This window comes from Cryptomeria japonica, chromosome 2, assembly GCF_030272615.1.
Source record: "Cryptomeria japonica chromosome 2, Sugi_1.0, whole genome shotgun sequence".
NCBI lineage: Eukaryota > Viridiplantae > Streptophyta > Pinopsida > Cupressales > Cupressaceae > Cryptomeria > Cryptomeria japonica.
Window position 1 is genome coordinate 142803890 of NC_081406.1, and position 21442 is coordinate 142825331.

Consider the following 21442-nt stretch of genomic DNA (forward strand, 5'->3'; position numbering starts at 1 on the left):
TGAGAATATAACAAAATAAAGCATCCCAAGAAAATATACACAACAAGAGTTTGATATACTTCGTTTTCCTACTATTACATGGTCATTTTACCTCCTTTTGGTAAAAAACTTGATTGTTGCAGCGTTGTTTTGTGTTTTTGAGTTGATTTTTTCTATAATTTTGGGCCCCTTAAAAGCACTTTTAATTGCACACAATAATAATTTATACCCAGACATGATTTGAATTATCTAAATAAAAATAAAAATTATGAGAAATTATGCTTAATCATACAAAGGAATAAATATCTAATTAAAAAAATGAATGAGACAAAAATAACATATAAAAAATGTCTATAAAAATCACATCATTATGTATTCTTTGAAAGAAAACTAGTAGATTTTAGCAACATAATGAAGTGTATAACCACTATGTACATAGAAAATTAGTAAACTAGACTCGTTATTATAGATCCAATATATCAAAGGACATATGTGAGTCCACCAACACAACAAAGCCTACACACATAGCTGCCCAATGAGGATTTGAACCTTGGTGGCAGTTTTACCAAGCAAGTGTTTTAACCCTTGCATTACATGTGTCCCCCCAATCAAAGGACATTTTTCTTAATACTCCATATATTTAATCTAATTAAAAAGTTATATAGGTACCGGTTCAATCATGGCTTTGGTGATAAGTTTTTTTGTCTGAATGTCTGAGACACTAATTCCATTTCTTTCTTTGTAGAGAAGTTGGATACCTTTTGATAATGCATATTTATGATATTTGCTGATTATTGGAACATTATCAGGTTTCAAATATTCCCAATTTAGTTCCTTGAGTTTTTCATCAATTAAGGAATTGAGATACTCCAATGCATCCTCCTCTGTAGATCTAGGATTGTCTTTCAAATAACACGCTATGCCCGATGCTAGTTCTCCACGATCTACCTCAGCCTTCAAAAATACCATTATACTTTAATAAAATTTCAAATTAAATGCCTTTAAACCAATTTAATTGATTATATGCATGGAAAAACATTATATCTTGAAAGTCGAATTGACTAAATTTATAACATACCTTGAAAGTCTTTGTGTCACCTCTTAATCTAAGGGTTAAGCATAGAAGATCATTGAACTTTGAAGGGTAATCAATTTCTTTTATAATATCATCATTAATGGGCACATCCAATGATAGTAGTGGTTGTAAGGTCACAACACGATACCCAAAGCTTACTTTTCCATTCTCTAAATATTCCTCCAAAGATGGTATATACCCCGTAGCAATCCAAGTTGCTTCCACCATGAAAGAATCTATGCAAATTTCCCACTATACACAAACAATATTCCAAGTTAATTTGTTAATACTTGAATTTATAAATAAATTACTATGAAAATTCTACATAAAATAAGTCTCTGAATGAAATTAAATCAAATATTTATATAACTCTAAAAAAGGTAAAAATCAGATCATTTCATAATGTTAAGGAAAACCAAAATATATTTTGATAGGCCATGCATATGTACTAATTTATTTTTATTATAAACCAAATTATGTTATATACAGGTAAAATTCTATAGTTAATATATGATACATATATAATACCATACTTTTTTACATGAAAATGTAAGATTAGGACCACACACACACAAACACACATATATATGTATGTAATATACATACATACATACATACATGCATACATGCATACATATATACATTCATATATGTGTGTGTGTATGCATGTATGTATGTATGTATACATATACATGTATACATTTATATATGTATATATATACATATATATGTGTGTGTGTGTATACACACATATGTATGTATGTATGTATGCATCTATTTCATTCTCAACCATAGACTTGAAGGCTTTAAACTTATTTGGGGATTTTAATTTTTCTCTTTGAAAAGTAACCCATGTCATTTTAGAATAATAATCAATAAGTAACATAAAGTAAATTATTTTACCATTTAGTACTCTTGTCCTGATAGGTCCGCATAGATCAATGTGTATCATTTGTAAATGCTTTGTATTAGAATATTCCTTATGATTGAATCTTGTCTTTGTTTCCTTTCCCACTTGACATTCCTTGCATAATGTGTTTGTAGGCTTGATAATCTATGGCATTGTTTACATCTTGTGTAGAATTGATCTTTAGCATGTTGTCAAAATTGATATGTCCCATTCTGCTATGCCACAATCAAAATTCATAGCTTTGACCCATTAGACAACTACTTCCTTTAGCTTCCTTTAGATGGTAAATTTTTTCATCAATTCCTGTTTCTTCTACAATTAGTCTTTCACACTTTTTCATGAAATTTAAGTTTGTATACTTTGATACACATTTGGCTATCATCGAGAAGATTATTTTTTAGTCCCTTAACATAGAGAACATCCTCATTTTTGTTCTTTCCATCAATGATAATGGTTCCTTTGCCACAAATATGAGAAGACTCTTCACCTCCGAACTTAACTTATCCACCATTCCATTTTTTTAGATTGATGAATTTTCTTCTATCATTTGTCTTGTGATTTGAACACCTACTCTCAATCACCCAAGCATTTGTTTCTTCTTTTGCATGAAAAGCGCTTCTTTAGTCTTCTTAGAAAGTTTGCTTCTACATCATCAAGGTCATCATCGCGATCAACATCATCTTCCACTTTCTTATTGAATTTGAATGAAACTTCCTTCTTGGGGTTATGTAATTCAAAATCTCTCATCTCAAAGGTAGTGAGAGAACCATATAATTGATCCATTTTATATTAGTCCAAATCCTTGATTTCCTCAAAAGTAGATACTTTTGAACTATAGGATTTGGGAAGCAATCTAAGTACACTTTTCACTACTTCATATCCATCCAAATTTCCACAAATACCTCTGATTCCATTTACTACTTCTGTTACATGGTGTATACTATCAATATTTTCCTCTTTTGTCATTCTTAGATTTTCAAATTTGAATTAGAAGTTCTACATCTTGATTTGTCTTATTTTTTCATCTCCTTCATATATTCTAGTGAGCTTCTCTCAGACATCTTTAGCAAGCTCATAGTTCATCATATTCCTAAGTTCTAAATCAACCAAACCACTTATGATTGCATTCTTTTATTTTACATTGTTCTCATACAATCTAATCTCATCCAAAGTATCTAGAAGAGTAGAGAGAGAAATATAACTATCTACAACAGAGTTCTAAATTTCATATCCTATAGCATTCAAATATGATTCCATCATTAGCTTCGAAAAGGTGTAGTTTGTAACATCAAACTTAGGTATCTTGCAGGATTCATCTTGTTTCATCCCAAACCTTCCTCAAGTCGTTAAGCTTCTTCTAGAGGAACTCAACTCTGATACCCATTTTGAAACCCATCCCAAGACTAAGTAGGAGGGGGGGGTGTGAATTAGTCTTGTTCAATCACCTATACTTTATACCTCAAATCAACATCAACTTATCCTTAATCTTATCAATAAGAATGAAATGTATAAAAATAAACACCAATCATAATAGAACACTAGATTTACATGGAAAATACAAAGAGGATAAACCATATTGGTAGTTAACTCACAATATATGAGCCTAATTATAGTAATTTTTTTTTACTTATTTCCAAGGAAGCTCACTACTTTTGGAAGGACTTGAAGGTTGAGGTGCACTACCCAGGGGAAAGATACAAGGTACTTGTAGGATGAGACTCAATGCCTCATGACAAGATACAAAGAAATTGTTGGGAAGACTCACTATCTCTAAGCAAGGTACATGAATATATGAATCAAGATGAAATAAGCCTTTACAAACAATGACTCCAACAATGTCTAAGTATGTAGTTGTTCTTGAATCTTTGTCTCAAGTGACCAACTTCAAAATAATCACTACACATTGGCTAAATTTTGCATCACATACATTGCAATTAATATGATCATGTAAGTGCATACACATATGCTGATCCACACACTCATGCCACTCATTTAGAGTAATTTGATCTTATACATATATCATCCTTTTCATCATAAAAAATCAACTAGGTCAGCCAAAACAAGGTATATTTAAGAGTTTATCTCCAAATTATATAATAACATAGTTTGAACCTCAAACAATTATTAGTTATTAATATAATTATAAGAATTAAAGTTAAGAAAATATGATATTGATAGTATCATCAAAAAAGAAGTATTTGGGCACTTACATGATGAATTGAACATAAAATCTCATAAAGAAGGAAAGAAAAATAAAAGAAAAAGTAGTTGACACAACTTACTAGTTTGTAGACATTCGGGCCATGTAGCTACTGTTGGCATTGAATTGTCATTGATATTAACCGGTATAGGATGGATACCATTATAAGAGATGTATGTGCAACACTATCATTGATGCATACCAGATGTGATGTCTTTGATGTCATCTAGTATTGCAGGTCATCGGTAAGGGAGAGAATGTCATTCAACACAATGGCCATTGGGGTCACCAGTACACAAGTTAGTGTTTGACTTGTGTTGGAGATATGGAAAGGACACTAGTATGATATAACAACCGGTAAATGGTGACATCTGCAAGAGAGCATGATGCTGGTCATTTGATTATGATGAAGAGGGGGAATGTTATCTAAATCACATCAACACCGAGAGAGAATTATGTGTAGGCCACCAGTATGTTGTGTGGATGAAGAACAACATGACTCTCATCGTATGAAGAGAATACTGACAGTAAGAGTGCCCAAACCAGATCACATGTGCCTATTTGAAGATATGCTTCTCAAACAGGGAAGCCACATTGATACAATGTTGGATGCAGATGACAAGGATCCACTCCCACCAGTAAGTGGAACTTATCTCCTATTATGCAAAGTGTGCATCATAGTTTTGTGAGACAAGACAGAAGAGTTAAAGGCAAGTGCTTGAAGGCTCACACTAGATCTACTGATGAATCACAAAGATGCCTCAAGTGCATGAAATCAAAGATATGCACTGGACGGACAAAGAAGACATAATGAGGTACCAAAACTATTGAAGTGTGATGGGTTTGTCACGTGCAATAGAGGTTTGCAACTTGAGGTTAGACGGACAATAGAGATCCTGGTGTGACTGTTTGATCAGATTGCGATAGGTAAAGGAAACTGTGAGACCATTCTTGGTGATCAACCAAGAGATCTGCCAACAGGTTATATGTAGGCTAGTAAATGAGGAACACATGTTCTAGAAGGCACATCAATAGTGAGATTGATTCATGAGTTGCAGTTCATCAACCAAGAGGACCAAATCTCAAGAAATATGATTGGATTTTGCTCAGATCGAGGTCAAAGAAGAAACCCTAACCGCCCAAAATTTGAATTGGCTTTTGGCAAGAAAACTAGTTTATAAATATGCAAGCCAAAATCAATGAAGCTTGTCACTGGATGAGAGGGCATTGTTGCTAAAGAAGTGAAATTAGTCAAGTGATCACAAAGAAGAAGAAGAAGAGACTGAGTGTGAGGAAGAACAGGGTTGAAGTGTTCAATCGACAACAAAGAGAGAACCGACAGTCAACCATTGAGTTTGACAGAGGAGAAAACTGATAGTGATAGAATTGGCAAAGAAGAATAGTAGAAGACTACAAAGAAGGAAAACAAAGAACCAACAGAGGATAGTATCGATAAAGAGGAGTAGTGTAGCAATGAGAACCGACAGAGAGAAGAACTAATAGAGAGTGAACCAACAAAGAGAGAATCGACAAAGAAGAGTAAGGGAGTGAACCGATGAAGGTGCAACAAAGAGTAAGATTGCAATAGGAGATAAGATTGTAGCCATGAGAGGGTGAGCAAAGAATCGAAAAAGTATTGGAGAGAGAAGAACCCATAGAGAGATTTGCAGAAGAGTTACAAAATTCATTTGTAACAAGACTATTACTTTTGTAATTGAATATGTTCATTGAAGATCACCGAGTTGGAGCTCGGTGTAGGGGTTGTAGCTCCTTGGTTTGGTTCCCTAAATCAGGGGTTGGTGCCCTAAAATTTAAAATTTATAATCAAAGTTTCATTGTGAGGCTGGATTGGAGCAATTGACTCTAGCAACATTTCTCACTGAGGTTTTTCCCATCCTGGGTTTTCCTCATATATGTTGGTGTTATGTGATGTCCCTTTCATGTGTGATTGCATTTGTGTTAGTCTCCCCTCTAACCAGTAAGTTATATTTCTATTAGATCTGATAGCCGACATACACACATAGGATAGTCAAAGGGAAAAAGTTTGGAAACCACTGATTCACCCCCCTCTCAATGACATATTATGTCTAATAATTGGTATCAGAGCCTAGGTTCTCGGTTAGACAAGCTTTCTCCAGCTTGGGTAGATTCTGGCTTAAGGATACAATGGTTTGTTTAGTGTCAATCCCAACTCCAGTATTTGATGGTTCAAACTATTCTATTTGGAGTTGTAGAATGGAAGTCTAACTATCCTACTTAGGGTTTGATGTGTGGATGTCTGTTGTAAATGGCTGCCCTATTAAAGTCAGTTCTCCCACCGATTCTGATGTAGAAAGAAGAAACCAGTGCAATGAAGAAGCCATGAAGTCTATATTTAGTGGTCTCTCTAGTGATGTTTCTTCCTAGGTGGACAAGTGTAGATTAGCAAAGAGCTTATGGGATAGATTAAAGAAGCTCTATGGAAATGAGCTTACTATTGTAAACCAGTTTGTGAAGACAAGATGAGAAATACAACTCATGTATATGTAGATGATGAAGGCAGATCTATTCGCAACCGAAACAATGATGAATAGAGAACCCATCTCTTCATGGATCAAGAATCAGAAGATTAGAGGCACGCATATGAGAATGATCATGCAGATCACTCCTATCAAAAAGATGTGTTTGGCAGTGATAGTGAAGGTGAAGAAGAAGAGGAAGAAAAAGTTGATCTTGAAGGAGAATTTGTAAATGCACTTGAAGAACTCAATAGAGTAAGAAATGAATACAAGCTATTCAAGAATGTTGTTGTTGTGGAGTAGAACCAACTGGTTAAATGCCTTAAAGAATCTAAGAGATGCATCTTAGAGTTGAAGAATCAACAAGAAGACAAAAAGGAGTTCAGGTGTAAAGATCTAGCATCTGAGCTAGAAGTAAAAGATAAAGAACATCAAAAGTTGCTTGAAGAAATGGAGATTCTCTGAAATGACCTTAAGAAATATCACGATGAGCTCAAGGTGAGAATATGATATGATGACAACAGTGATGCCTTGTACAAAATATTGAAAAATAAATAGCACGCCAAGGAAATTGAAGGATTAGGAAGTGGTGTTGATGAATTCTCCACCAGCAGGAATGTCCCCCACAATGACATTCTGTTTGTCTCCTCAAATTTAGGGAACAAGGGAAAACCCTTCAAAGTTAGAGATGCTCCCCAGAAGGTTGATCTAATTTCAACTAGTGAATAGTTGAAGACAAGGATGAATACCTATGCTGCAAGGAGGAATAATGCAGACCCCAAAGGAAAAGGGAAGATGGGAGAAGACAACTTCACCAGAAGCGAGAACATGAGAAGACAATAGAGAAGACCTTCTACCGGTAGAGGACAAGGAAATGCTATCACCCATAGGATGGAGCATGTGTGGGAAAAGAAGAGATCAGATGGAAGAGTTGCAAAGGATGGTCAATCTAGGATCCATCCCCGGAGAAGGAGATACTAGACCGGTAATATATCCCCATGCACTACAGAATATGTTTGTAAGTTATATACCTTCCTTCTCTAGTTACTGCTTTGCATGTAATATTTTTGGTCATAGGGAAAAAGAATGTAAAAAGAGATCTAGAAGGAACAGTCTAAGATCTCATAGAAATCATACATATGAGCAAAATGTATCAAGGAGTAGAAGCATGCATATCCCCTCTCTCGGTTATGCAAATAGTGTTTCTTATAACTATAATAGATCTGGCCATAGAAGTTATGAAAGTAGGGAGAATAACTCACAACTCTATAGAAACCAGTGGAACAATCATGCTCAGTATAGTGGCAGTTATAGAAGATATGAGCAGCAAAGACCTGCATGGAACCAAAGGAGAAATATCCTTGCAGGATTAAGAGGTCCACCGGTTTAGGTTGTTGGTCACAACAACATGACCAAAATAAGATGGTCTAACCGGTATGTTAGAAGGTTCCCCAATCATGAGGCTGGGATGGATGCTGGGTGCTAGTATAGCACTACTTCTGGTTATGTGGAAGAATCTAAAAATGCAAGGACCCATTAGTAGAAGAAGGTAAGACCTGCTCCCAAGACTAAAAATGAGAAGAAGAATGCGACCAAACAGGTATGGAGGGAGAAGCAAGAAGATGCAACTATGGATCAACATTGTGCATTCAATGCATAGGTGATATCTCTTAAGGATTAAATGAGATGCAAGACCTTAGGGGGACTAGTACACTAAACTTATCATTCACCCCCTCAATGAAGAAGGATACTTGGAAGAACAAGTTGCTGCTAGCATGAAAGAAGGAAATGAGAAGATAAGTGTGTGTAGTGGCTACCTTGGCTACACACTTGCAGATGAAGGATGGCTCACTACTACATGTGTCAATGGATGACCAATTAACAATTGGTATCAAATGCAATGTGACACAAAATGTCAGGAGGAGTTATAGGAAGGTGCTCTGGTAGTGATGATGGAGCGGTCTAAGAAACTAGTATGTGCAGGATGTTACTGACATGAATGCTAATAGGTACTTGTAGGTTATGTAAGACAATGAGGTTTGAGATCATTTCATTAGCCCCAATAGCATGAAATGAGGAGTTTATGTCTCAGGTGGTGCTGATGAAGACCTAAATGACATATGTTGGCCTGATTGTTGATCATGAAGGCTTGCAATCTTGGGTAACCGTTTTGATTTATGGCATGGTGATGATATTATATGGCATTGTGTACATCCAGGATTATGTCATAGGTTGTGGTATATATAATGGAGCTGATAGATCATCAAAATGATCACTTATGCACAACTCAACTAGTATAAGGTGAAGATTGGAGCTCCTATTTCAGACCTAACCAAAACTATGGACTTGAGATGTATGAATTAGGGGGAGCTCAAGTGCTCATGATGCAGATCCTACATTATTGAACTTATGGGGGTACTGGCTACTTGAATCTATAAATGATGGAAATTATTGTAGGAATACCCAAGAGAATTTCATGATTAAGTGTATCTCGGTATCAGACCAATTGGTAGCACTCATAGTACAATCACATTTGATTCTCAAGATCAATTGGTATCAGATGGGAGATGATGTAGCCTCATCGACATGTATGATGTACTCACTGACACATGTGATTTCAATTGGTTTCATTCTTGCATATGCATTATGGCTCTGGTTTGCATATACACTTGGTTGCTGAAAAATTGGTGTTAGTTGATGGTTGAGCCCTCCATCTCAAATGATGTGATTTGAGAGGATGCAAAGTATGAAGGTTATAGGAGCAGATGCATCTAGTAGAGAAAAAAGAGAGAAACCCTAATAGTGCCCTTTGCAATTGTTGTTAAAGGGGGAGAGAGATTCTATAGTATACTGGATATTACATGTGTGAGAATCCATGGATCACACAAATGGGGAAAGAGAATAAATAGTATGTCGGATACTACATGTGTTGACATCAATGCCAAAGGGGGAGATTGTTGACATTGAGTTGTTGTTGATGTCAACTGGTATAGGATGGCTATTAGTATAAGAGATGTATATGCAACACTATCATCGATCCATACCGGATGTGATGTCTTTGATGTCACCTAGTATTGCACGTCACTGGTAAGGGAGAGAATGTCATTCAACAAAATGGCCATTGGAGTCACTGGTACACAAGTTAGTGTTTGACTTGTGTTGGAGATATGGAAAGGAGACTGATATGATATAACAACTGGTAAATGATGACATCTAGAAGAGAGCACGATGATGGTCAGTTGATTGTGCTGAAGAGGGGGAATGTTATCTAAATCACATCAACACTGGAAGAGAAGTATGTGCAGGCCACCGGTATGGTGTGTGGATGAAGAATAACATGACTACCACCGAATGAAGACAAAATTGACAGTAAGAGTTCCCAAACCAGATCACATGTGCATGTTTGAAGATATGCTTCTCAAACAGGGAAGCCATATTGATGTAATGTCAGATGCAGATGATAAGGATCTAGTCCCACTGGTAAGTGGAACTTATCTCCTATTATGAAAAGTGTGCGTCATAGTTCTGTGAGATAAGACAAAAGAGTTAAAGACATGTGCTTGAAGTCTCACACCGGATCTACCGATGAATCATGAAGATTCCTTGAGTGCATGAAATCAAAGATATGCACTGGATCGACAAAGAAGGCATAATGAGGTACCTGAATTGTTGAAGTGTGATGGTTTTGTCACCTTGACAAACCAGTTAAGATATGGTCTGGGCTGATGATGAAGAAGACAAGGCTATAACAACTGTAGATAGAGAATACAATAGGTATGTAGATGCCTTAGAAGGAAATAGTTGAAGGTTGATGACTAGTGTAATCAAGGGTGCCTACTGGTAAGTATGAGAACCAGTGAGAGACAAAAGAGGCTAAGTGATGTGCTCTTTTCTGATGAAGATGACCATGTGGTGGATTGATATGTTTGGTAACTGGCAAAGGTGCTCCACCAAAAGAGATGCCAAGTGTAATGTGATGGCTGATCGGTTAGGGTATAACTTGTAGGGTTAGCGAGGCAGTAGATGAACACGATAATTGAGTTGGTTGATGATCCTATCTAGATCGACATAGAAGACCTAGCAAAGATGGATTCTGACAAAGGGGCCACGTGGAGGTGAAGTGGCATGCATGCACTAGTAGACATGTTGAGTCGATAAAGTATCAGGCGGCGAGGCAGATGGTGACACGTCGACATTTATGTTGACTGCATGATTCACAGGACGTGAAGCAGAGGTTTGCAACTTGAGGTCAAATGGACAACAAAGATCCCGGTCAGACTATTTGACCATATTAAGGTAGTTAAAGAAAACTGTGAAACTATTCTTGGTGATCAACCAAGAGATCCATCGATATTTTATGTGCAAGTTGCTAGATGAGGAAGACATGTTTTGGAAGGCATGCCAATGATGGGATTGATTTTACTTGGCTCGACCTCAAACAAGAAACCCTAACCGCCCAAATGTTGAATTGGCTTTTGACAGGAAAACTAGTTTATAAATATGCAAGCCAAAATTGATGAGTCTTGTTGCTAGATGAGAGGGTATTACTGCTGAAGAAGTGAAATCAATCAAGTGCTCACCAAGAAGAAGAAGAAAAGACTAATTATGAGGAAGAATAGGGTGGAAGTGTTCAACCGACAACAAAGAGAGAACTGACAGTCAGCCATTGAGTCTGACAAAGAAGAAAACATACAGTGATAGAACCGACAAAGAAGTATAACATAAGACTACAGAGAAGGAAAACAAAGAACCGACAGAGGGTAGTACTAGTAGAGAGGAGTAGTGTAGCAGTGAAAACCAACAAAGAGTAGAATTGACAGAGAGTGAACTAACAAATAGAGAATCGACAAAGAAGAAGAAGAGACTGAACTAGTGAAGGTGCAACAGAGAGTAAGGTTGTATCAGGTGATAAGATTGCAGCTGTGTTAGGGTGAGCAGAGAACTGACATAGTATTGGAGAGAGGAGATCCAGTAGAGAGATTTGTAGAAGAGTTACAAAATTCATTAGTAATAAGACTATTACTTTTGTAATTGAATATGTTCATTGAAGAGCACTGAGTTGGAGCTCGATGCAGGGGTTGTAGCTCCTTGGGTTGGTGCTCTAAATCAAGGGTGGGTGCTCCTTGGTTTGGTTCCCTAAATGTTGTAATAAGAGTTTCATTGTGAGGCTAGATTGGAGTAGTAGACTCCAACAACATTTCTGACCAAGGTTTTTCCCATCTTGTGTTTTCCTTGTATATGCTAGTGTTATGCGATGTCCCTTTCATGTATGATTTCTTTTGTGTTAGTATCCCCTCTAATCGGTAAGTTATCTTTCTCTTAGATTTGATAACCAGTATACACACATAGGATAGTTAAAGGGAAATTTTTTGGAAACCACTGATTCACCCCCCTCTCAGTGGCACATGTGTCTAACAGCTAGTAGTTGGACAATCAAAGTAGGTGAATTGCTCAAAGGAAATAAAAGAAGATAAGAGAAATAAAAGATAAGATGATAGACAACAATGATGCTTGTTTGACTTGATAAGAACATTTATCTTGGTGTGCAAGATTCTATCACTATTGTGACAAGAGATATCTTAGATGTAAATGTATTACTTTGGACCTCTAAATAAATGAATATATTAGAGATAGTGTGAGATTAACATTGTGTGATGGTAATATACATCTATGATTAATTTATAGATTATTCATTCATTTTAAAAGTTTAATCTATAAAATCAAAAAACATAGCTACGAATAGAACTCTCCACAACTTAAATATAGACCACATAAAAGGTTCAATTATTAGATACATCTGTCTATATGTAACTTATTATAAAGAGGACAATAAACAAGTAAAGGAAATAACTCGAGTGGTAGTGCTAAGGTTTTGGCTTTCTTTGGTGATGGTGTTGAAGAAGGAATGATGACACAGATGACAAGGATGAAGATATTGCTTTTGTGATGGGTTCTCATTGGAGGGAGAGAATTGGTCAATATTTGGGCTATGTAGGGGATTTATCACCCTTGTATTTCATTTTCCCTCCTCACTCGAATTTCTTTCTAGCTTGCATTGTGTACATTGGAATAGTATTTTTCCTCTAATTCCCTAGTTGAGTTAACTTATTTGTCAATTTATACTAATAGGAAATTTCATTCTAATTCATTCATTTTACAAGTTTAATCAATAAAACTAAAAATGAAAACTATTAATAAACGTAACTTCACCTTAAATATATGCCACATAGTAGGTCAAATTATTATATGCCTTTTCCTATATGTAAGAATCCTTATAAAGGGAGGGAAGAGAATAATGATACATATTATGATCAATAACACCATAGCAACCATAACTTTAAGAAAAACTTATACAGAAAGGAATGAGGTGTTTCCATAGACATACTTTTTAGGCACTCCATGAGGTTAGTCGTGACATCTATTAAATAACTAAATAAAGAGGGTATGTTGATAATGTTTACATCACCATACCATGCAAGATGACATCAATATATTACTCCATAATGCTCAATCTTTGGGTATTAATTATAGCCATTAATTTTTGAGTCTTAGAGCAATTTATAATCGTATTTCTATTTGTATTCCCAATTGTTTTGATTAAGTAAAAACAGGTTTTTGAAAGGAACCCATACCCTTTACATATCAGGAGAGCAAAAGAACTAGAAAGAACTGTGCCTGATCACTTCAAAGTTCACTTTCACTTGTGGCACCGAAGAAGGTATTGCCACACATTGTTTAGCATGATGTCTTTGTTGTGCTCAAATCATTTGCACATTTGAAGGTGCCTATTGTAATACTTGATGTTACAATTACACATTATTGTTTGTTCATTGTGTAGCCATGATAAATGGTCCTATTGACAAATTTTGGGTTGTTTGTGCATAATCTGTCATGTATGCCAAACTTGATTATACATAAGTATACTACTGTGTCATTGGATGTCTGAACATACGGAATATGTGGCATCAGCATAGTGAAATGTTCTCGCATCTCTGATTGTTAATCATCTTAAGGAACCTTAGATGTCTTTTGTTGTGCTACATTTGTCAATGTTTTTGGTATCACCATTTGGTCTTACGCAAATGGCATTGTATTAAACAATGGATTATTGACCACTTCAAACAATGCCTTTGGAGAAATTTTCACACTTAAATTCTTAGATGCATGTGTCTCAAGTAGTGTAGTTGGAGCCTCTTGTTGCAAACTAACTTCATTTTGACGAGGCTCAATATTAATGAGATTGTTTGTCTCATGTTGAACTTGAACATTACTTTGAGCATTTGACGTCGCAAAATTCCATTGAATCATACTTAAATATTTAATGGGAAACATTTGAAACATCTTGCTCATGAATTTATCCACTTTTTTGGTTATTTTGGGATTGTTGATAACCATATCAAATCTATGTGTGTTTGGATCAAAAGATGAATCTGGTTTATCATTTGGGTCAATTTCTTGTTGAAGGTCCTCAATTGATCCAAAGCCTTGTAAAATATTTTGTCCTCCACATGATGTTGGTGGTCATTGGTTCAATTGATTATTGTGAAATGGTGCTATCCTTGAGGGTGTTGGTGGTACACTTCCACACCCTGGTTTCATTGGCACAAATATGGGTTTATAGTATGGTGGCGATCATAGTTGTACCATCTCATATTGTGGTATTGTGTTGCTTGGAGGACCCACATTAAAATCAGGTGGTTGGGTATGATATTGTTGAATTTTTTTGTTTTGTATATCATCCATTGGAAAAGACATAGCTTGATATGTAGGCTCTTGTGATTTTTTGGACTTGGACCTTGTTTCAACAAAAATGTCACTATGCAATGTTTTTTGGGATTTTTGGATTCAAGAATGCAATGAAATGCAACTAAAAGGATTGCAAACGCAACTTACAAGAATAATAATGCAACTTATGTTTTTTTGTTGTATTTGAACTTTTAAGAATGATTATGAAATGAAACTTAAGTTCAAACTTAGGGAGTGAAAATGCAATCTATATTTTTGTTATTTTTGAAGATTTGGAAAACTCTTGAAATGCAAGTCTAAAGAGATACCCTAGGAAATTGAAATGGAATCAAGACCTTAAAAAGACAAACAATAAAGGACAAATTGATAAAGTCTCACCTATGGCTTGGATGTTAAGCTAGGTTTGACAAAAAAATGTTGTTGACAAAAGGACAAGGGTTGGACGAAGGTCAAGACCCCCTTAACAATAAATTTGGATATGATCTAAAGATTTAGATTTTTTAAGTTTGGAAAAGCTAATTTGAGATTAAAATGCAAATTGGCAATGATAATGACAAGAACGTAGGATATGATATGGATATGAAAGGATAACTCAACCCAGGACAAAACTAAGGTTCCGGACAAAGCTAATGCAATAAGGTTATGAGAAGACTAATGATTTGGAATATGAAAATGCACCCTAATCCAAGACCTAAGTTTGAGAAAATGACCTATCAATACAAAGGAAATGAATGATTAAAACCTAGTAAAATGACTTAACCTAGATGCCAAAGGGAATAATGATAATGCAAATGAAATATTATGAAGGGAATGGATAGGTCTTAAGACCTAAGTTTGGACCATGCAAAAACCTATCCTATAATGACATGGATTTTGAAACCAAGGATTCCAATTGTTTGATAAGCCATTCTATTGAAATATCTTCAACTTTGGATGATAACTCTGATTAATTTTGAGACAAATTTTGACCCTTGAAGTTTTTTGTTTGCAATTTTGTGACCAAGGTCGTTATGTCTTTCTTTAATGTGATATTTTCCTTGAAATGATGTTTTTAATTTTGTTAAAAAACTCAAAAGACATAATGGCTATTTGACTTGTTGCATGAAATGAATGCACATCCAATTACAATCCTAAGGTTTGGTAGGGACAATAGTATTTGGATTTCCACTACAGATAAATTCGAGCTGCACTTATTCAAAATGGATAGCCTAGAAGTTTGGTGATGCTGGCTCCCCTACCATGACACTCACTTCTTGGGTACACCAATGTTCGAATTCCCAAAGATTCAAAGATCTAGGGGAATTTTCTATCTCAATTCTGAATTTCAAGATTGTGGGATGGCTTCAAAGGTCCAACCTCTTGCACAAACAAATAGAGGGATTTTGGCAACTAAAACAATTTGGCTCCTAGTAAGGGCATTCATTCAGGTGGCCATATGTGTGGAATTTTGCTCAATTAAGAGGCCTCCTAGTCCTTGTAGGTTTTTACTTAGCACACAAATATTGTAGTGCCCCTCCTTGATCCATCTTTTATTTTTGTGCTTCGATAGATTATATTGCTATAGCATAGACTACATTGAGATGATTTTGATAGATGTTATGGATTTATTTATGCTTATGATGCTTCATTGTTGATGACATACATGTTATATTTGCACTTGATATTATAATTTCATGAGGATGATGATGATATTCATAGACTGTTATGATGACAAACTCTTATTTGATGATCTTTATGTGCTCAATTCATATGCATGGATTATATTTATGGTGATTTGATGGTATCTTATGGTGTACTAGCCCTATTGTATGATTATTTCTATGCGATGTTTGATGTTATTGTGTGTGACTATCTTCATGAGTAGAGACAATGTCATATCACTCATTGTGAGCATGATATGTCGTCATGATTTTGTATCACTTGTCTATAACTTATCATGATGTATATGTATTGTATATATTGTTTTTAATGTTTGATAAGATAAAAACATATCAAGACCAAAGAGATGAGGACAACAACTTATAAGAAACTTAAACACAGTAAAGTAATTTACATCATAAGATTTAGGGAGGGATTGAAGAAAATCATGATCCCACAAGTTGGGGTGATGATTTCCAATGCGCCGTGTGATGCCTTGTTCATCAGTGGTAGTAAGTGCCATATTGATTGGCATTCGGGCTACTCTGCGGCGTGATGGGTATAGTTTGGTAAGACTAGGCTTATCATGGTGAATGGAAGAAGGCTTATGAAATGATAGCTTCTGTCCAACCATAGGCTTATAACAAGCGAGGGACATTTTGGCTCTGTACTATTATTATTATTATTCTTGATCAAGGCAAGGAGGATGTTTCTCTTTGTTATTGTGAAGCTTTTCATCCACCCCAATTTATTGTTTCGAGCTACTCTACGGCGTGATGGGTATAGTTTGGTAAGACTAGGCTTAGCATCATGGTGAATGGAAGAAGGCTTTTGTCCAATGAGAGTGGAAGCCAAAGGCTTAAATTTTTTTAGGAAACTGATAATTGTTTCATTTTTTGTTTAAAGAAATTGATAATCACTAAATTGGTTTTATCTCCACAAAATGATTCTAGTCAATTTTTTAGGAAATGATAATCACATTAGATAATTGTTTCATTTTTTTAAAAGGAAATTGATAATCACTAAATTGGTTTTATCTCCACAAAATGATTGACAAAATGATTGTAGCCAATTTTTGAGAAAATTGATAATCACATTAGATAATTGTTTCATATTTTTTATCATGTTTTGAAAGATGTAAATAGGTTGTTTTAAAGTTTTTCTCTTATTATAAGTTGGTAGAATGTCACTACATGTGAATTTGATAGATAAGACAAAATGTTCGTGACCACTTTGATATCTAAATAAAATTAACAAAATGTTTGATGTTACCTAAATGGCTTATGAAATGCAACCCTTAAATTTTTTTATAACATATTATTTTGTAAAATAATTTCTAAAACAAAAGTCAATTTAATATATAGATAGATACACCTGTTGGGTTCGTGCAGGATCATGGGGGGCCAAAAAGTGGCGATGTGAAAAAAATAGCCTTCTCGACTCACCTAAAAATGTGAAAATCTGTGTTGACTTTTTGCTTGGCTTGGGTGTCAGTACAGCTTGGCATGGTAAACACCTAGGAAAATCGGATATCCAATTTTTATAGGTAATTTTAAATTAAAAAAATAAATTATATAGTATATAATGTAATATAATAATACCTAGATGATTACCTTCTGTATACCGATCTGTTCACTATCACTGTTTAGCCGATTGACCTCTTCTGTGTTGGTCTACTCACTGCTTGTTGGTTGGCCTCCTGTGTGCCGGTCTACTCACTGTTTACCCTGTCTACACTCTGCCTAGTCGGTTATCATCTGTATATCAATCTACTTACTACTGATAGACTATGTAGACTTGAAACACGATGTTGCCAATAATGACAACCATATCATTCACCGGTATACCGATCATACAAAATGCACCAAAATGCACCAAAATGCCAACAAACTCCCCCTTTGGTATTGGTGGCAAACATTACAAAAAAATGACATTACAAAAATGTGCCAGTGGAAAACACTACAAGAATGTTCACAATGTACAAATCTCCAAAACTCCCCCTTTTTCCATCAATGACAAAGACTATACAAAATAATTTGTCAAAGTAGAGCAAACATCTCTTTGAAGTTTTCTTGAGCTACTTTCAAAGAGGATTCCCATGAACATTTTACCTGTTTCATGGTGGTGAAGTGGCCATGCAAAACTGCAATAAAAGCCTCCATATCATTGACTGTCTTGTACTCAGGTTCACTTATGAGGCGTTCTTCTTCTTTAATATTCATTAGCATTAAATCAATAATTGGTGTAAGTTAGCACTGTAGCTCTAACAAAATAAGACCTCGTTTGTCTTCTTCTTCTTTCAACTTTTTGATTTTGTGATTAAGTTGTTTGATCTTACCACTAAAAATTGATGCTGAACTGGTAAGAGGATCAAAACAACTTATCCTATCTTGAATTTCTTTTTGAATCTGATTTCTTTTGTCTTTTAGATCTCTAATTAGATCGGTAAAACTTGAATATTTGACTAGTAATTGACCAACTTCCTACATTATATTTTTGAATTCTTCTATTCGAGTGGAGAGGGCAACTTTTCCAACTGATATTTGCTCCATTAAATTTTCTCCTCTTTGATTCATATTGTCTTCCTGCAACCTTCTTCAGATCGGTTGCCTCTGAACCGATTGTTGTTACAAGAGTACTCAACTGAACAATGTTGGGTGCAGTATCATCAACAACAATGTCAGGAATTAGGTTAGAGAGAATTATTTTGGCAAAATTTAGAATTCTTGCCTTCTTTTTCTTTGCTCTTAATTTAGCATTTTCAACTTGAATTCTTAGTTTTTCTGAGACTTTCATCAATTGCTTGGGAGTCATTTTCTATATATCAATGACCGATTCTCCCTCCTCTTCCTCCTCTGTTTCATCTTCCTTTTTTGTAGTCTCAACTTTTGAACTAGCCACGGTGATGATTTTTACCTTCTTCTTGTCACTTTCTCTTTCTAAGTCTAACTTCCTCTTTGGTGGAGGAGTATCCATCACTGCAATCTTATTTTCTACTTTCTTCTCTTCCTCTTTGTCGTCTTTTGATAGAATAGGATTTGGTATCAATGAAGTTCTGTGAGGTGTATCCTCATAAGGAATGTCTTCAATTGTTACTTCATCTTGACCGGGAAGCTTAGTTTGATAAGCTTCCTTCACCGGTGTAGTGTGAATCGGCTGCTTGACATTCTTTGTCAGATTGGGAATGTCTGACACAACATTTCCTATGATGTTCTCAACTGAGAAAACATCAAAATCTTCAGTGGAGTCTTTTTATTTACCTTTTCTTTTGTCAAGGACAGTTGCACCTTGATCCTATTTTGTTTCCTTAGCTATTTCTTCTTCAGCTTCCTTTTGTTGATTCATGATTTTCTTCCACAGGGCAACACCTTCTTCGTGCACTGCTTCAACTTCACCTACTGCCACTCACCTAGTTCTATTTCTTATTTTGAAGTGTTGAATGCATGCTTCAGCCACTAGTGAAGCTTGATCAAGGTCTAAGTCATGTTGCACGTCCATGAGTGCTTTTATCCTATGTTCTTTTTCAATAGCCAGAGCTGTTTTCCATCTCCCTTCAATTTGATCTTGGAAATCTGATGGGATTATTCCATATAGTTCATTGGGAGTCCTACAAAACTTGTGCAAGTTCCACATTAGGGCTTCTTCAATTTTCCTTTTGTCTTCTTCATTATCGAGGGAATATGTTTTCCCAACACCAGGCAAACCTCCAAATTCTTTGATCCCATGGACCAATTCATCAACTATTGGGGCTTTGTTCCTTCCACTTCTTCTAATCTCCTTAATTTCCACATCTGATTGGGTTTCAGAGATATCACCCTCTTTTTCATCCTTTTAAAACTTTGTATCAACTCTTCCTTCACTCTTCTTCTTTTTGGTATAAGTCACTCCTACCAGTCTATCTTTACTTGGGGAAGATACAAGAGTACCTAAATCTTTTTCTTTTGTATATGTTGCAGGCTTGGTTGCTGTAGTCCCCTTTGGTTTTGTCTTTGGCACTTTCTTCTTTTCACCTATTAATTCTTCATCTTTATTAGGGTTGACCCCTGATTGTTCACTAGCACTGGTGGAGGTAGTGGCACCTGATGCTTCACCTTCATACTTTTTGTCAAGAGTGTCAATCATTCTTCTTACTTTTCTTTTCATGATTGGCACCTAAAGTCCTATTTTATTTTGGAGCTTGCCTCCTCACAGGTTCCAAATCTATTTGCCTTTGGGTCCATCGATTTGGACAACAACATGTTGACATGTATTTTAACAATGTCTATTGCAACCTCATAGCCCATAGGTGGAACCCAAAAGGTTCTAGGTTGAACGGCTTGTAAAATACAACAATCTCTATCTACAAGAAAACAAATATTGTCTTTGTATTTCTGCATTATACTGGTTAGGATTCTTTCCCTCTTGTGCATCCTAATTTGAAATTTCTTAAAGTATCCCCACATTGTTTCACCAAACCTATCTCCCAGATCCTGAATCATTTCACCTATCTGAACCATGATAGGTTTTTCTTTAGACCATACTACATTATCCAGGTTACCGAGGAAAACATTTTGCACATAGAAAAATATACATACCAGTAGTGAGTCATATTTGAAAGATTTCTTCTTGTCCTTCTTGATTCTCTCCATGTTCACCATAAATTGGCTTCTGATGATCTCACAAATGTCATAGGTTGCATCCTCCTTGATAATTCGATAGGAAACATGTATATCTCCGCTTGGCACACTATTCATCTGACTTGATTGATATACCCTATAACCCAGCACTGCAGAGCCAATCTTACTTCAACATCCTCAATATGGGTGATTGTCATTGCTCTACTGTCACATCGAGATTTGGTTAACCAGATGACTTCAGATGATGAAATTGTTCTTAGGGTCAATGCTTCACTAGCTACAATAAACCTTGTAACTCTTTGAATCACATCTTTTGTGATCTTAATCGATGCTTGAGTTTCTAGCCACAAAAATTGATCATGAACTCTCCTTAGTACATACCTAACCCATTCGGCATGAAAATGATCAAAAAAATTGACAACATTAGACAAACCCTTGGTCGTCAGAGGTATATATTCTTCCTTCAACTGATCATTAACCCAAAACCCTTTGAATTCATTCTAAATAAATTTATCTCCAAGTTCTTCGAGTTTGTAGTGAATGTAGGAGAAAATGTCTTCAACCAATAATACACTAGAGGAAACAGATGATAAGGCACCAGTCATGTTGATCTCACCGACTTTCATTAGATGCAACTTGAACTCGGGTTGGGGTTCTTTGATAGCTTCAACCAACACATGAGTCGATATCGATGCTGCCATGATGACCTTCAAACAAACTTTTCTCAAACAGGGTTTGAATACCTTTTTATCAGAAATACCAACCACCACTATCACTCTG

General features: G+C 35.6%; 1 pseudogene; it reads right to left on the minus strand.

Moving 5' to 3' along the window:
- Positions 1-499: 499 nt before the first annotated feature.
- Positions 500-21442, minus strand: part of LOC131859511 (alpha pinene synthase, chloroplastic-like) — a 77086-nt pseudogene continuing 56143 nt past the window's right edge.